Genomic DNA, 16,510 nt, shown 5'->3' with positions numbered 1-16,510 from the left:
CTGTTCCTGTCTCTGACGGCTATTTAATGTATAACTTACCTTTGTATTCTAACAATTCTAAACTAGAAGGTTAATTTTAGCCTTACTTATTTTCTCAGAAAGGCCTTCCACAGAATGAGTGTATTAGCAGATTATTGTTGAAGGTATGACCGCGGTAATTTAGAACCCAGTCTTGAAGGATGAATATGTTCAAGTTTGATTTTTCCCATTTGAAAGGACAGGATTGGGGTTTCTTTTGCTATTGCTGACCTTTGAAAATGGGATGTAAATGTGAAAGTGTTTGGGAGCGTGGCATCCTCAAGGAGCAATCATGGGAAAAGCAGCATGTAACAGGTTTCCTCTCCCTTCTGGCAGCCCCCTTCGAACACTGTGCTCAGGAGCCTGCCTTGCTCTGCACTATCTTAGGCTATAAGGGAAACTGGATGAGGCCCCTAAAAGGGGCGGGTTCTGAATGGTCCAATGCTGTTTCTGGCAATCTTTAAATATCAAGTTTCTTCAGTCACTTGATGCAAATCTAGGCAATGGATTGAATCTAAGCAATGAGTAGTGAGATAAGAAAATCTGTTGGGAGATTTCTGGGAACATATCGACCTTGAGAAGTAGAAAAAAATGCATGCAAAGTTCCTGATCAGCCAACTTTCATTACTATAACAAAACGACAGAGGGAAAGGAGAAAGGAAAAGAGATACAGAAAGAAAGTGTCTTCCAAAAATGTTTTCAAGGAACATCGTCAGTGACCTAACCTCATCCCCTAAGGACTCCACCATGGCCACATAATTCTGCAAGCTGGGAGCCAACCCTCTAACATGTGGGCCTTTGGAATTATCCCAGTTCCAAATATACACAGACTCATCTTTTCTCTGTGAAAGATTTCCATTTGTACAGAATGCCACTCTCACAGCTGTTTTGTGATCAGAAATGAAACTAGCCTGGGGGAGCAAACAAGACACTTGAGGGGCTAAAGTCTGAGAGAGAGAGGGAGGAAGTCTGGTTCCTTATAATTTTTCAGTTGAAGGAGTGCTCCAAGACCCATACCTGAAACAATATATTTCCTTTTGTTAAAGTAGCTTTTATGTTAGTTGCAACCATATGGATGTTATAAAATGCAGTGATTTAAATATTTCTTCAAGACAAATTAGCACTGTAGCCCCCAGAAACATCTGCTATTAAGCATGTGATATGTGAGTATTGAATTGAAAAAAACTATAAGTATCAAAGACAAACTAGACATTGAAGATGTATGTATGAAAAAACTGTAAATATTTCATCAACTCAGTTTGATTGCATATTTCTATATATTTGGTTAAGTAATAGATATTATTAAAATAAACTTGGCCTACTTGTTTATTTTTCATGTGGCTTCTAAAAATTAAAAACATATATAAATGGTTTCTATTGTATTTCTATTGAACCATAATGCTCTGCATTTTGATTTTATTATTTTTATTTTATTTGGGGAATTATAATGAAATTACACTATTTGTTCCTTTCCATTCCTCCCTCTAAACCCTTCTATGTATCCTACCTTGTTTTCCTCCAAATTCATGGCCTCTTTTTTCTATAACTGCTGTTATATTTATATATCCTGCACCTTCATTTTCATATGGAACATGTGACTACACACCAACACAAGTCTTCAAGTTTCACCCTAAATGGCTGAATTTTATGTCATGTAAGCCTCAATAAAATTAACTGTAAAACAGTGCACTTGGATGGCTGGGAATGTAGCTCAGAGGTAAAGTACTCGACTAGCACATTCAAGCTCCAGGATTCCATTCCCAAAGCCATCAAAGATGAAAGAATTAGAAAGATTAGAAATAAATATGTTATACGAAGATATCATTGTACTCTTATTCTGTCATCTTCCTTGTTGGGCCTTCACTCATGTTGTTCCTGGTGTCTACAAAGTGGACCTTTCCCATCTGGTGAGAGCTGCTTCAGCCACTCTCACATATCACTGCCATTCCAATCCTGCTGTTTCACGCCACTCACCTGTCCTTTCTAAGTCCTCATTGCATCAGAGTCACAGTCTTTGTGACATGGAATTTCAGCTTGCTGGCTCTGTGCCAGGCAGAGACTAAGAAGGACATAGGCATAGCAATTGTGTTCAAGGGGGATGAGTTGGAAAGCTGAAAGCTTAGCTGGACTGAATCTGACAAAAGCTGACAGTTGATTGCTAAAACTTAAATTCTAAAAATTGTGGGGGGGGGGAGTAAATATATTGGGTATGGATTACTCACTAACATAACATACCTAAAGCCATTAGATTTTTTTATTATCCCAATTTAATGTAGAAAGATGGGTAACAATCCAGTTTCCCAAGTTCACTCCATGTTGCTCCTTGTGCTTATAACATGAAGTTCTCACCATGGCAATTGGGAAATGCAAAGAAGCATCTTCACTTTACCAGGGATAGGAAGCACAACATGAAGAATGCACACGGACCAGGCAGAACCTGCCAAGTGACCATACATCTGGTACCTTCTTCCTCTAAGGATGCCCCACATCCTAAGATTTTCAGAACCTCCTAAAATAGCATCACTCACTGAACACCAAGCAACTAAATATGAGCCTGTGCAAAAAAAAGTCATATTCAAAGCATAGCCAGGAACTATGCTTTATCATCTTTGTAACTTTTTCCTCAGGTATAACGTACCTGTGAGTAACATATGAAGGTTTGAAGTTCCAAAGGGGCCAATCTCCACATATCCTTGAAGAGCATAATTACGGTAATCTGATGCCAGTATTCCTAAGTGAAATCTGACTGCCCCTGGGACTCATAGACTCCTGATCCTCTCTTGGAATACTGCTTGTTCTCTGCGTTTTGTGCATCTCAGAATCCGTAGATTGGTGGTTGGTATTTGCCTCCCCCAACACCATTGCTCTCTTGAAAAGCACAGTATTTCATTCTCTTGAAGAACAAAAGCGTGTATTCTCTTATAGAACATGAGAGTCTGCTGTTGCATTCTCTCCTTCTGCTCCTTTCTTTGTCCAACAACTGCATCATGCATGCTCATTTGGCAACATCTTTGGAGCATTGTTCACAGCCCCCTCTCCTCCTTCAATCTCCCTATCTTCATCCCAGAGGAGATTCCAAACACAGACTTCTAGTACTGAAATTGAACAGCTAATATTGTACAGTTTTGATGGAGTTAAGCTTCCTAGACACCCATCCTTTCTCTTCACAACCCTGTAATCTAAAGCAAGATTTGGGAAAGAAAAGAATATTGGAAATACTGAAAAGCCACACCGAATCAAGGTCTAATTCCATTCTTCTGTATGTGGCAAGTGGATTGAACAAACTGTTCTTGAAAGAAGAACAAATGGCCAATAAATATGTGAAAAAATATTCAGCATCCTTGGCCATCAGGGAAATGCAAATGAGAACTACATTGAGACTCCATCTCACCCCAGTCAGAATAGCTATTATCAAGAAAAACAACAAGCAACAAACACTGCTGAGGACACTGGAAGAAAGGAATTCTTTATATACTCTTGGTAGGAATGTAAATTAGTACAGCCACTGGAAAAACAAAAACAATATAGAGATTTCTGAAAAAGCTGAAAATAACTATTGAAGAGAGTGCTTAAAAACTATGACATAGATGCTGAAGAGTAGCTCTTTACAGTTGATGGCTTCTGCTGGAGGGATGAGAAATGGTTCATACAGACAACATAAACTGTACTTGGTGGGTTTAGGGAAGAGGGCACAAGGGTAGGAAAGTTGACATGAGCAGAATGAGATACAGGATGATTGAGAATTACTGGGCAAAATTCCCAAGTAATTAATGAAAATATTACATTGGAAGAAATATATATAAATAAGACAACCAAATAATACAACACTAGCTACACCACTTCCTGGGTATATACCCAAAATACTTAAGTCACTATAAAACAGAGATACTTATTCATCTGTGGTCCTTGTAAGACAGTTTGCAATGAAAAAAAAATATGATAATCTACATGCCCATTGACAGATAAATAGATGAAGAAATGGTGGTATGTAGGCATGGTTTTATTCAGCCATAAGAACAAAATTCTCATTTAAAGGAAAATGGGTGAAACTGAAGTATATTATTCTAAATTAGCTCATTATAAATAAATAAATAAATAAATAAATAAATAAATAAATAAATAAATAATTCATGCATTCTCTCATATGTGGAATTTATATTTAAATGTAAACATTAAAATAGGAGGAGGATTCTGTAGGAAGAAGAAAGGGACCTGTGGGAAGAGGAGCAATAATGTGATAATTAGGGGGAAAGCATGAGCAAAGAATATGATGTACATATATGAAAATATTATGACAAAAACCAGATTGTTACATAATGAAACTATACTAATGGCAACATAAATACTTGCATATATGTGTTTATGATATGGAGCTTTATAGAAGTCTTAAAAATATTTTTCTTCTGAAGATGTTTATTGTTTCTGTTTTAAATTAGAAGTTTCCTTCATAGTTTAGCATGAAAATGTTAAACAAAGTTACAAGACAGTAAGCAAAGACACCAGAAATTCAGATAATACACAGTTTCATCAAGCAGAGGAAAATCTCCAATCATTTCAGTGTACATCTTTCCAAAACCTCCCCTTATAAGCATTTTATATTTTCATTTGAATAAATGGAGTTTAAAGAATATTGTACTTTGGAAACTTGCTTTTTATATTTATGTCACATAAGTGGTTTTTTCTACATTAATAAACAGGTTTTACATCATGGTGTATCCTGATTTAAGTAACCCACAGTTGTTAAGAACTTTGCTCAAGAATGAATCTTGATATTATAAACAAGAAAATGGGTGTCTTTGGGAATCATCATATCCTTAGAGTTATTCTTTAAAAATATCGTTGGTGATCAGCCATTTGCAATGTTATAGTCATGCTAATATCTAACCATATTTTAGTTAGATCTTTTACAATCTGTTATTAGTTCTTCATGATCTTAGGTCAGTGGTTCTCAGTCTTCCTGATGCTTGCAACTCTGTAATGCATCTCCTCAGGTTGTGATGACCTCCAACCATAGAATTCTGTTTATTGCTACTTCATAACTATATTTTGCTACTTTTATGAATTGTGATATAAATATCTGATATGCAAAATGGTCTCAGGTAACCCCTGTAAAAGGATAGCTTGACCCCCAAGAGGGTCATGACCTGTAAGTTTTGGACCATCATTTTAGGAGATGATTTAGAGGGATTATTTTTGTGAGAGCCAGAGCAGCTAACTACGTTTCTGTTCATTTTTCTATAAAAGTATTATTTCTTTACTCATTCTTAAATTTGGTGATCTTTCTCATATCAATCTCACCATTCTTTGAGGATCTAATATATGCTGGGCAGAGTGCCTTGTGCCTGTGTTCGAAATGAGTAGGTCACATGAAGAGCCCAGACTCAGATGTGAGCAAAACACCACAAGTGATGAACATGGTGTGACTCTCTTCTTGCTTGCATGAAGCCTTAAAAAGAAAGGATGGTCACAATTGGTCAATAATAGCATCATGCTGTCTGATCCATGATACCTGAGGTTTGTCAGGCAACCATTAGATCAGCAGTTAGAACCTGTGTGTTACTACCCCTTTGGAGGTAGAAGGGGTCCCCTAAGACCATTGGAAAGCAATATTCACATTATGATTCACAATAGTAAAATAAATTACAGTGATTATGTAGGAATGAAAATAATTTCATTGTTGGGAGTCACCACAATATGAGGAACTGTATTAAAGGGTCGCAGCATCAGGAAGGTTGAGAAACACTGACTTAGTTTGGATGACTTGAGTGGTTTAAAAAAGAAAAAGCAGTCAAAGGAATGTATGCAATAGGACCAATGCATAAACATGTATGTTGGATGCTCATAGTCATCTATTGGATGGAACACAGGGCCCCCAATGGAGGAGCCAAAGAAAGTACCCAAGGAGCTGAAGGGGTCTGCAACCCTATAGGTGGAACAACAATATGAACTAACCAGTAACTAACCCCCAGAGCTCATGTCTCTACCTGCATATGTATCAGAAGATGGCCTAATCACCCATCATTAGAAAGAGAGGCCCCTTGGTCTTGCAAACTTTATATGCCCCAATACAGGGGAATGCGAGGGCCAAGAAGTGGGAGTGGTTGGGTAAGGGAGCATGGCGGGGTGAAGGTATAGGGGGCTTTCTGGATAGCATTTGAAATGTAAATGAAAATATCTAATAAAATATTTTTTTAAAATGTATGTCATTTTATGTGACTGGGCCATGGACCACCAACCTCATCTGAAACCAAATAAATTGTGGAAACACTTGTTGGTAGCAAGAAAAATTGCACATGGAGAAGGCATCATAAGCTTGCTACCATCACTAATTAATTGCTCTTCTGTGTTTATTTTTCACTAATCTTATATAGCTCTGTTCATCCCAAGTAAAACTAATTTCCATTTTTCTGTTTGTGACAAGGGATTAATGCCTGTCCTAGCTAGAAGGCATTCTGTCCCCTCTGTCTTTATTTGTGTTTTGGAACTAAAGTACTTCATGGACACATTTCCGGGACACAGATGATTGAAGTCCACAGCCCTCCTCTGGAGAATTCATTTTCTACCACCACCATTACCCCCCTGAGGGGTTGTATTTGACCAACACAGTAGACTTATTTTTCAGATGTCAAACTGTTCTATACTAAGAAGGCAGAATTCTTTCAATTCTGCATTTAATCAAAGAAAGAGCCCATCTTAGATGATTTTTTTCTTACTGAAGAACATTTAAAATGCATCATTTTACCAAGGAACACATCCTACAGTTTGAGAAGTAGAAGTTTCCATTCCTGAATAGCTTTGAACATTTAAGGAACTCTGACATAGATTTGGGCCTCTAGGCAACCTTGGCAGGTCTTAAGGATTGAAACAGCCCTGAAATGTTATTTCTGGTTTTGGAGACAGGGAGCGCAAAGCTGAATGCATACAGTCTGCCTTGGCCTCATGGAATCATGGATGTACAGTTCATTGTACAGAAATCAACTTAGCTCTTGTGTCATCTCAGCAGACTCTTGGATCTGGACTGAGTGCATATCTAACCACTGCACTCATTTTACCCATCCCCAAGCTTTGCTGTGCAAACCAGCTCAGATCTGTTACAATGGCTACGACCCATTCATTTGAGGATGGAGCCTGAGGTCCTACATCTCTTGCATGCTCCCGAGTGTTGCTGATCCTGCAGATCTGAAGCTCACACTTCAGAAAAGTAAGGCATTCCTACACATTAGCCTAGCCTGCTGTGGTCTCATCCCCCCTCCTCAAGGCTTTAAGCTCTATGGGGTATTGATCTATGCATTATTAATCACAACACTTCCAGCATTTAGATCAAGCTATGACAGAGTGTAAAGCTCTCAATAAGTATGAAGTGAATGAATGCGTGAATGAGCAAAAAGGCAAATAAGTGAATAAGTGAGACCCATGCCTTCCAGTCCAGACTCCTTCTACTACATCATGTTGTCATTCACACCCATGAGCCACATCAACCTTCTGCTTTTAATTGTCAGATTCATTAATGTAAACACTATGCACCTTAGAAAACTAAATGGCTTAGCATACTAAAAGGTTTCTTGTCTATCCACTTACAAGGAGGTTAAAAGTCCTGAGTCCTTTAACATCCTAAATCCAACCTGTATCTACTTTTGAAATATGAACCATTAAAGGTACTTTCAAGATCACCTAACTAGTCAATATGGAACCAAAGTAAGATCTGGAAATGACCCGCTACTTCCACCTTTATTCCAAGGAGAAGTATTTGGTTAAGTTCCTCTCCCCAGTAGCAACATCATACTGACCAGAAAGGGAAGCCATGGATGCTAGTAGCTGAGGACTCTTCTACTCCTGTACTAGGCTCCACCATGAGTTCCCACCATACTCTATTGCAACTGGATTTCTGGTTTTCTCTTTTTTCCCTCTGAAACTCTTGGAACTTGGGGTACATTTTTTTTATATATTGAAACCCAACTCATCTTTCATTCATATTTTAAAAGATATTTTCTCATACTTTTTTTTCCAGGTCTCCCCAAAACATTCATTCCTCTTTCCTTGGACATTTCTGATGCTTGTACTTTTCTGACCATCTCTAAGACATTCTTCCATGTGTTTCAGAAATGGTGTACTGAGAAAATCCCCACAATCAGGAATCATGAGTCCTCCCTCATGTGTAATAACTCAGCCAGCCATGGCATGTCTCAGATGAATTTAAAATGCATATAGTAAATCTAAAGAATGTATCTGAATAGCTTTGCTCTGTGTTTTTGGACAGAAAGAGAAGCTATAACTCCGAAAGTGAAAGAGAGTGGAAGAGTTGCCAGTACTCAAAAGCTACAAATATAACGAGAAACGTGCCACAAAATGAAATACTTCTGCTTCATATACTTCCACTGAGCAGTCCTGCATTTTATACACTTCTTCTTTAGTGGTTCAGACGTACAGTTCTTAACATCACATGGAGACTCATAACCTTCAGAATACAGCATGAATCAGCTGACTGCACTGCACAGAGAATATAAAACGCCATCAAGAATGTCCTAACCGGAACAGTAAACTTTTAGAGTACAAACAACTCATCTGTTAGCAGCCTGGCATTCTGCTATCTGGAAAGTAAATACATGAGAGAGAGAGAGAGATCTTTAAAGTGATTCTATTACCTTTGGAGAGTCACAGTTTTCAATCCTAAAGTCTTGGGCAGATAAAGGTAAGAGGCTCTGTGACCTGCTTCATTTTAGCAGTAGCAGTAAGCAAACACAAACCCTTGACCCTGATATAAAGAGTTCCTATGAGCTAATCCTTGAATCCAAAATAACTGCCTCCTCTTGACCTAGAGTTGTCCTCACCCAAATTCTGAGGCAAGGTGCTTGGCTAGACTTATCTATAGAAAAACATCAGAAAATTAGCATATAAATCTTAAACAAATCTGTACTCGTGAGTGAACCATTCAGGGTTTTCTGCCTAAGATGGTCTGGCTTATTCAGGAGAATTCTGAAGACCCCAGTGTCTGAAATTAGCAATGTCTTCCCTACTTTGTGTTGGAGAAGTATGTTGTTTGTCTGAGCTCTCTGCAATTGGCACTCTGGCCGAATGCAGTAGGCTACCCAAGAAAGGAGCAGCCAAGAAAAGGGATTCAGGAAATGCAGGCTCTCTAGACTTGCCATGAGAAAATTCCCCCTCATTCTTTAAGCTTCCTACCTTCACCCCACAAAGAAATGGAAAACATGTGTGTTCAGGCTAAGAAGAAAATAAAAGCAAACTTGAGAAAATTTCTCTGTTGCTGAAGAGGAAAAGAAAGATCAGATTAAGGATCTCTCAGCACTCAATACTGAAAACATTGTCTGGCTCAGTCTGCCCACCTCTTGTTATGTGTGAATGAGTACAAACAGTGCTGCTTTGGCCTCAAGTTCTTCACAGCAACCTATAAAATATGGAAAGTTTGTGGCTAACATAGCTGCATGTTTGTCCTAAAGATAGATGGTCCTTAAAATGCTGTTCATTCTAGAAACATGTGGACAGTAGGAAGTAGGTAACATCTAGCTCTCTGGTAATCCTCTCAGAATGCAAGAATCCTGAAATCTAACAGTCAATCCAACAAAACAGCCTTATTGGTTAAACTTGATGATTAACCTATTAAACTTATATTACCTATTAAAGAGTCATTAAAGTATTTTCATATGGCCTTGTGGCAGATAATACAAAGATAGGTGAAGTGGTAGACTATACTTTCGAGACTTGCCTATTGAAGAATTTGGGGAGCTGGAAAGATGGCTCAACAGGTAAAGATGCTTGCCATCAAGGCTAATGACCTGAGTTTAACCTACTGGAGTAACATGGTGGTACTGGAGAGCTGAATCCCATGAGTTGTCCTCTGATAATCCACTCATGTGCTATTATTTCTGCATGAACATTCATACATACATACATACATACATACATACATACATACACACATACACACATACACACATGCACACATGCACACATACACACATACACACATACACACATACACACATGCACACATACACACATACACATATACATGCATACACATATACACACATACATAAAAACATACATGCATATACACACTCATAGAGGGACACTAAATAAATGCATAAAATGGTTTTTAAAAAGACTTTTTTGAAGTTTTATATAAAGATGGCTACAGAAAAGTGTTTTTACTATAGACATTCCCAAATGCAAGAGGAGACAGGAGGAATCATACGAGAGAAAGAAGACATCTGGTTGGACACACTAGGAAAAGACTGCTGATAGGCATGCCTTGAGTAAATTCCAGATTTGAAGAATGGCTACTTCTTGTCAAATGGAGAGAGATATGGGGCAATTTCATTTAAGGGCACAATATAAACAATTGGACACATAGCTGGCACTTACTAAGATCTTACTTTATGTTAAGCCCTAAATTTTCCACACATGTCAACCCCTGTTATCGCGACCACCCTGCAAGAAGAGCCTGTGTGTCTCCGTTTTGCAAAAGACAAATCTGAAACCATTGCTGGACAGAAGCACGTAGCTAAAAGTGGAGAATCTGAAACTGACAAGCTTCTAGTGACTATGAGATGCAGACCTTGAGAATTCAGTGCATATCAATAAATAAAAAGGGCTAAGTCTAAAAATGCAGGTCAGAATTTCCCCGGGCTCCTGGAGCTGGCTTCCAGACTGTGTGCTGGTTGGCAATAATAGACAGCCACTAATGTGTTTGTACAGGTTTGCACATTACCCAAGATGACAGCACTGTGGAGACATTGGGGAGTTGGGGAACTGAAGGATCACTAGGAACAAGAAGCCTTTGCCAGGTTTTAGATAAGGAGCAAACTCACAATGAAGCTTTTGAAAATGAAACAGAGTAAGAAATGTTAGAAATTCAAGAAATCCAATCCAAACCCTGTTAACTAATGCTTCAAAGATTAGAAATCACAATAGAAATGAGAAGCTGATGATGGCTTGGCGATTTTAGGGATCTGAGGCTAAAATGGTAATTTCAAAAACAGATATCAATAAGTAAAGAAGGTTAAAGAGAACATTGTAACAACAAAGTCCTCCCCATTTCTAAGACTTCATCTCCTCATCACTACAGGAACATTAGCAGTTTACAAAGAGGAATTTAGACTGTGCTGGGTATGAATCTAGGTCCTTTGTAAACAGAACTAATTTAACACATTGAAAACTCAAATGCAGCATGGTAGCAAGGAGATGGTTTTATAAGGAAGGGAAGAGCAACATGGTGGGTAAGTGGCTTGCCAGAAATCACAAGACAGAGGGAAGCAGTGGAGACTGAACTGAAAACTTAAGAAAATCTGAAGTTCTGAGGCCACCTGGAAATGTGTTAAACTGTCAAAGACAGCCAGATGGGATGGTGCACACCTGCAATCCCAAATTCTAGAAGGTACAGATAGCAAGATTGTAAGTTCTAGGAGAACCTGCAGTTCATAGTGAGATTGTCACACAAACACACCAAAAACACAGACACACACACACACACACACAGACAGACACACACATGGGGAGGGAAGGATGGAAGGAGGGAGGAAGGGAGAAAGTGAGGACAAGAAAACAATAAGGGATATGTCACAATAGTTCTGTCACATTTTGTGGTATATAAAAAGGACTTTGGAATTGATGGAGAAGCTCGTGCTCACACAGTGGGTTGGCAGCCTCATGTGAACTCTGTGATATCTATGCAAAAGCCATCTCCTCTTCTCGCCCCAGTTTCGTGTGGGGCATGGGCTTTTCTGCTTGCTCTCTGCAGTCTTCTACTCATGCCTCAGGGACCATCCATCAATATCGATGTCATCCACGTACACAGGCCTCATGCTGCACTCTGTCCTCTACAGAGGAGCTCTGATCACAGGAATCTGGATGAGGGAATACTTGGCATGGCTCCCTCTTGCTTTTACCAAGGCAATCTGAAAATATTTACACACCGAGTTGTTGGCATGTGTTAGAAAGCCCGGCTCCTGCTGTGGTGCTGGCTGCAGAGAAATTGTTTTTCATTTTGTTCAATTAGATGCTCCTCCAGTGCATGGCGGTGATGGATTTCTTTGATTTTCCTGTTTCTCTTCATCTTCTTTCAACAGGAGAGAGTTGAAGTGCTTGGTGCCATAAGGAAAAGAAGGCAATGACTAAAAAGATAAGGTGCCAAAGGAGAAGTCTTCCAAGGGCAGCCAGGAGCATCGGTGGCTACTTAAGGCGGCAGCCGACCTGGGCCTGTTTAAGAAAGAGCTGAGGAGGTCCTAGAGGGGACAGGCAAAGGGATGTTCCAGCCATTCTGAATGATTCATCTTGTGCAAAGCTCCAGGAAACAGGCATGGGAAACTAAACACATCCTGCAATGCTGCAGAAGTTCCCTCAATTCTCTATTCTGCATATTTTCAATGTAATGTTTTTAATTTTATGTGCCTCTGGTATGAGACTGTTGGATCTCCTGAAACTGTTGTGAACTGCCATGTGCATGCTGGGAACTGAACCTGGGTCCTCGGGAAGAGCAGCCAGTGCTCTTAACCACTGAGATATCTCTCTAGTCTCCTATACCCCATATATCTAACCACACAGAAATATTGAGTGGTCAGAACAATATATTCCCCTTCTCTAAGCCTGACTATAATTTGAAGCATAGTAGTTAGCACTGTCCCATGTTTGCTGCATCTGTGTTTATACTAAGTAAATACATATTTCTATGTGTATATCTTTGTTTCACTGAATCATTGAGACTGTGTTGCCAGCACCATCACAGTTTGCTCATAATCACTCCCTCTGCTAAAATTAAAACATTGTTCATACTGTCAACAAAACCATTGTATCTCAAAACACAAATAAGTGTGCTAATGTCTCCCAATGTCAGAATAATATTTAAATTCCCCAATTGTCCTCAAACTTTCCGGATCTAATCTAGGTTCAACATTATGTTGAAATGTTAATATTTTTTAATCAAAGGCTCACATATTTGCCCCCCCCAAAATTCCACCAATTATGTTTCCACCACAAATTCCTCAGCTGAACATGTACGAACATGTGGACAACAATGAGTGTTGCTGGCACCTCAGAATTCTGAATTATGCTTGCTCCTCATAAGGTCAAGAATGCCTGCACAAAAGAACCTTTGCTCTGCAGACACTTAGTAATTTCTGCATCTGTTTTGAATGTCTCTTGATGATCCCATGAGGAGACACCATTCCGTCTGGCTTATTCTGAGCAACATTGTGTTTAGGAAATACATCACTGTTATTGCACATATCAGTATATCAGTAATTGCTGTATTCTCATGGCTACAGACACTTCACTTCATAACTCTTCTGTTGATGATTGAGCTGTTTGGATAGCCCCCTCTCCCTCCAAGTGCATGTCCAAGTCTGTGTGCATCTCTAAGTGTGTTGTCCATTATTTTCTTATTAATTTGGGAATTGGTTTTTCAGTGAGGCTGTAAGGCTGTAAAACACAAACGCATGCTCCCACAGAGACTTGTCTCCTCACTCTCCTCACTACACACTCTGCTGAGAAGCTCTCATTTTTAATGAATTCCAATATATCAATCTCCACGTGTGGGCTATTGCCTTTGTGTCCTTAAGATTTCTGTCTATTCCACAATCATGAACATTGTCCAGTGTTCTCTCCTGTGTGTTCCGTGGCTTTACTGTTTTACTGTTTACACCAATATTACAATCTGCCTAGACCTGCTATTTCTATGTCTCATAACAATGGGGTCAAATCCATTTTCCACATAGAGATATCCAAATGAAACATGCCACACAATGGTTACTTTTTTGTTTTTCACAGTTAAATTTGTCTTGTGTCAGGTGACCACGTACTGGTCAGGCCATTTCTTTCTTTTTTTTTAATAAATTAATTTATTTTTTTACACTCCTGATCCCATTCCTCACCCTACCCTGATCCACCTTCCAAATGCCCCACATCCCACACCTCCTCCCCAAGCCCCTGTCTCCAAGTGGATGCTCCCAAGCCCCACCCCATGACCTGTAAACTCCCTGGGGCCTCCAGTCTCTTGAGGGTTAGGTGTATCATCTCTGAAAGAACACAGACCCAGAAGTCCTCTACTGTATGTGTGTTGGGGGACTCATATCAGCTGGTGTATGCTGTCTGTTTGGTGGTCCAGTGTTTTTGAGCTATCAGGGGTCCAGATTAATTGAAACTGTTAGTCCTCCTACAGGGTCGCCCTCCTCCTCAGATTCTTTCAGCCTTTCCTAATTCATCAACAGGGGTCAGCTGCTTCTGTCCATTGTTTTGGCGCAAATACCTGCATCTGCTTGCTGGGTCTCTTGAAGGGCAGTCATGATAGGTCCCTTTTTGTGAGCACTGCCTAGCCTCAGTAATAGTGTCAGGCCTTGGGACCTCCCCTTGAGCTGGATCCCATTTTGGGTATGTTGCTAGACCTTCTTTTCATCAGGCTTCTCTCCATTTCCATCCCTGTAATTCTTTCAGACAGGAACAATTCTGGGTCAGAGATGTGACTGTGGGATGGCAACCCCATCCTTCACTTGATGCCCTGTCTTTCTGCTGGAGGTGGGTGGTCAGGTCATTTCTGAACTTATCATTTTACAGTTTATTGATTGTCCTCCATCCAGGCAACACATTTGGAGTACATGTTAAAATCTGGTAGTATGTATGCCTCCTGGGGATTTGTTTCCAATTAGAATAATATTTTAACTATTTTCGGCTCTTTTGTTTTTCATTTGCAACTAAGATTCAACTTGCTGACTTTGAAGAAAAAACATTTGAATCTATAGATCGAGTCTTTTAAACTAATGTATTTCAACACAAAATTGGAATGGCTATCTGTTTATGTTCACCGATTTTGCATTTTCTCAGCCATAGTTTGCACAAAATCTTTGTGTTCCTTTGGATTTAGTTCTAGGTATTTGATACTTTCTTATACCAATATAAATTACATTTTATTTCAAGTTATTTTGGTAGTATAAAGAAGTTTAATATATATCCACTTTTTTCTGTTTTGTTTTTACTAAATTATTTTATTTATTTACATTCCAAATATTGCCCCCTCCCAGAGTTCTTCACCCTGTTCCCCCTACCCTTTGCCTCTGAGAGGGTGCCCCTCACCCATTCCTACCTCACCCCCCACAGCATCTTTCTTCTCTGGAACATGAAGTCTCTATAGGATTAGAAGCATCCTCTCACACTGAGGCCAGACAAGGCCAGACAATATATATCCATTTTGAATCTAAATAATCATTTAAGTTTTCTTATCTTCAGATACTTGGATTGTGGGCTCTTTTATATTTTTGTAGGCTTTATATTTATGTGCCATCCAAGAGTAAATCTATTCTATCTTACTCTTTCCTATTCTAATACACTTTTGCTTCTTTAGTGCCCTGGCAATGCCATCTTTTACAATGTTGAATGGCATGGCATGGCAGAATGTGCATCATTCCAACCTCATTGAAATTCTCAGTACTCCAACAGAAAGTAGGACAGTTGTGCAGTTCTCTGTCGTATAACTTTAGCACGTTAAAGAAGTGTCTCTCCCACACCCATGTGCTGAGAGTCAATTTTGTTGCTAACCATGAAGTAAGAGTTATGTGTGATTTTTAAAAAAAAAATCGTTCGGTATCTATTACTACAACATGTTTTGCTATTATTTTTATTTTTAAAATGTTTCAACTTCTTTCATAAGCCCCTTAGACAAGGAAATTTTTCTTTTAAAAGGTGCTCATTAACAACTGTATGGCTAGCCATATCTTATCTGTATATGTGACTTTAGAGGGCATGGATTCAAGTTATATTTAATAGTTTCAAATATATTGACAACAGAGTCCATTTTATATAATATCATAATATTTTTGTTAAGTGCAGTTATATCTTCACATGCTGATTTGATTACTTGTAATCACTTTTCCTTGGTCAATCTTCTGGATAATATTTTTATTTGTTTTTTGAAATGTTCTTAAATTAATATAATGTATTTTAATCACATCCATTCACCCCTACCTCTCTTCAACTCCCACTGTTTGTCCCATCTCACTCAGTCTTGCTGTCCCTGTTCCCTCCTTGTAGCCTGTTGTGCCAAGGTCCTTTTCCTTTTCATGCTCCATGTGTCCTTTGTTCACTCCTTGCCTGTCTGTCTGTGTGTATTTGTGTGTGCGTGTGTATGTGTGTGTGTATCACATTTTTCTTACCTGTTGATGGACATATAGGCTTGTTACATTTCCTTATTATCCTGAAAAAAAAAAACAGGTATAAACATGGACATGCAAGAATCACTGTGGTCAGAAATAAATTCCTCTCAGTATGTGCCCATAGTAAAGTTGGACCATTGGTAGTTCAATTTGTAGTTTTTTTTGAATCCCCTCCATATTTATTTCCATAATGACTCTAATAATAATGTTCCCTCCCATCAGCAGTAAGCAAGGGATCGTTTCTTTAGGAAAATATCAATTCCACTAATATGTCAAAGAACAAAATTCCGCCTGATGGTTTTTTCCTATGTTTTAAATCTCTAATCTTGCCTCTT

The 16,510-nt window shown here is 38.9% G+C and overlaps 1 long non-coding RNA gene across 1 annotated transcript in view; it reads right to left on the bottom strand.

Moving 5' to 3' along the window:
- Positions 1–16,216, bottom strand: part of Gm40651 — a 63,649-nt gene extending 47,433 nt beyond the window's left edge. Inside the window, exon 1 of the long non-coding RNA XR_871652.1 lies at positions 16,176–16,216. This is a non-coding gene — a long non-coding RNA (predicted gene, 40651). The remainder of the gene's footprint in view (positions 1–16,175) is intronic.
- Between the last annotated feature and the right edge of the window lie 294 nt (positions 16,217–16,510).

The sequence above is a fragment of the Mus musculus genome, chromosome 10 (genome assembly GCF_000001635.26).
Source record: "Mus musculus strain C57BL/6J chromosome 10, GRCm38.p6 C57BL/6J".
NCBI classification, from domain to species: Eukaryota; Metazoa; Chordata; class Mammalia; order Rodentia; family Muridae; genus Mus; species Mus musculus.
The sequence above is the reverse complement of the archived record's forward strand: the minus strand, read 5'-3'. Positions and strand labels throughout refer to the sequence as shown.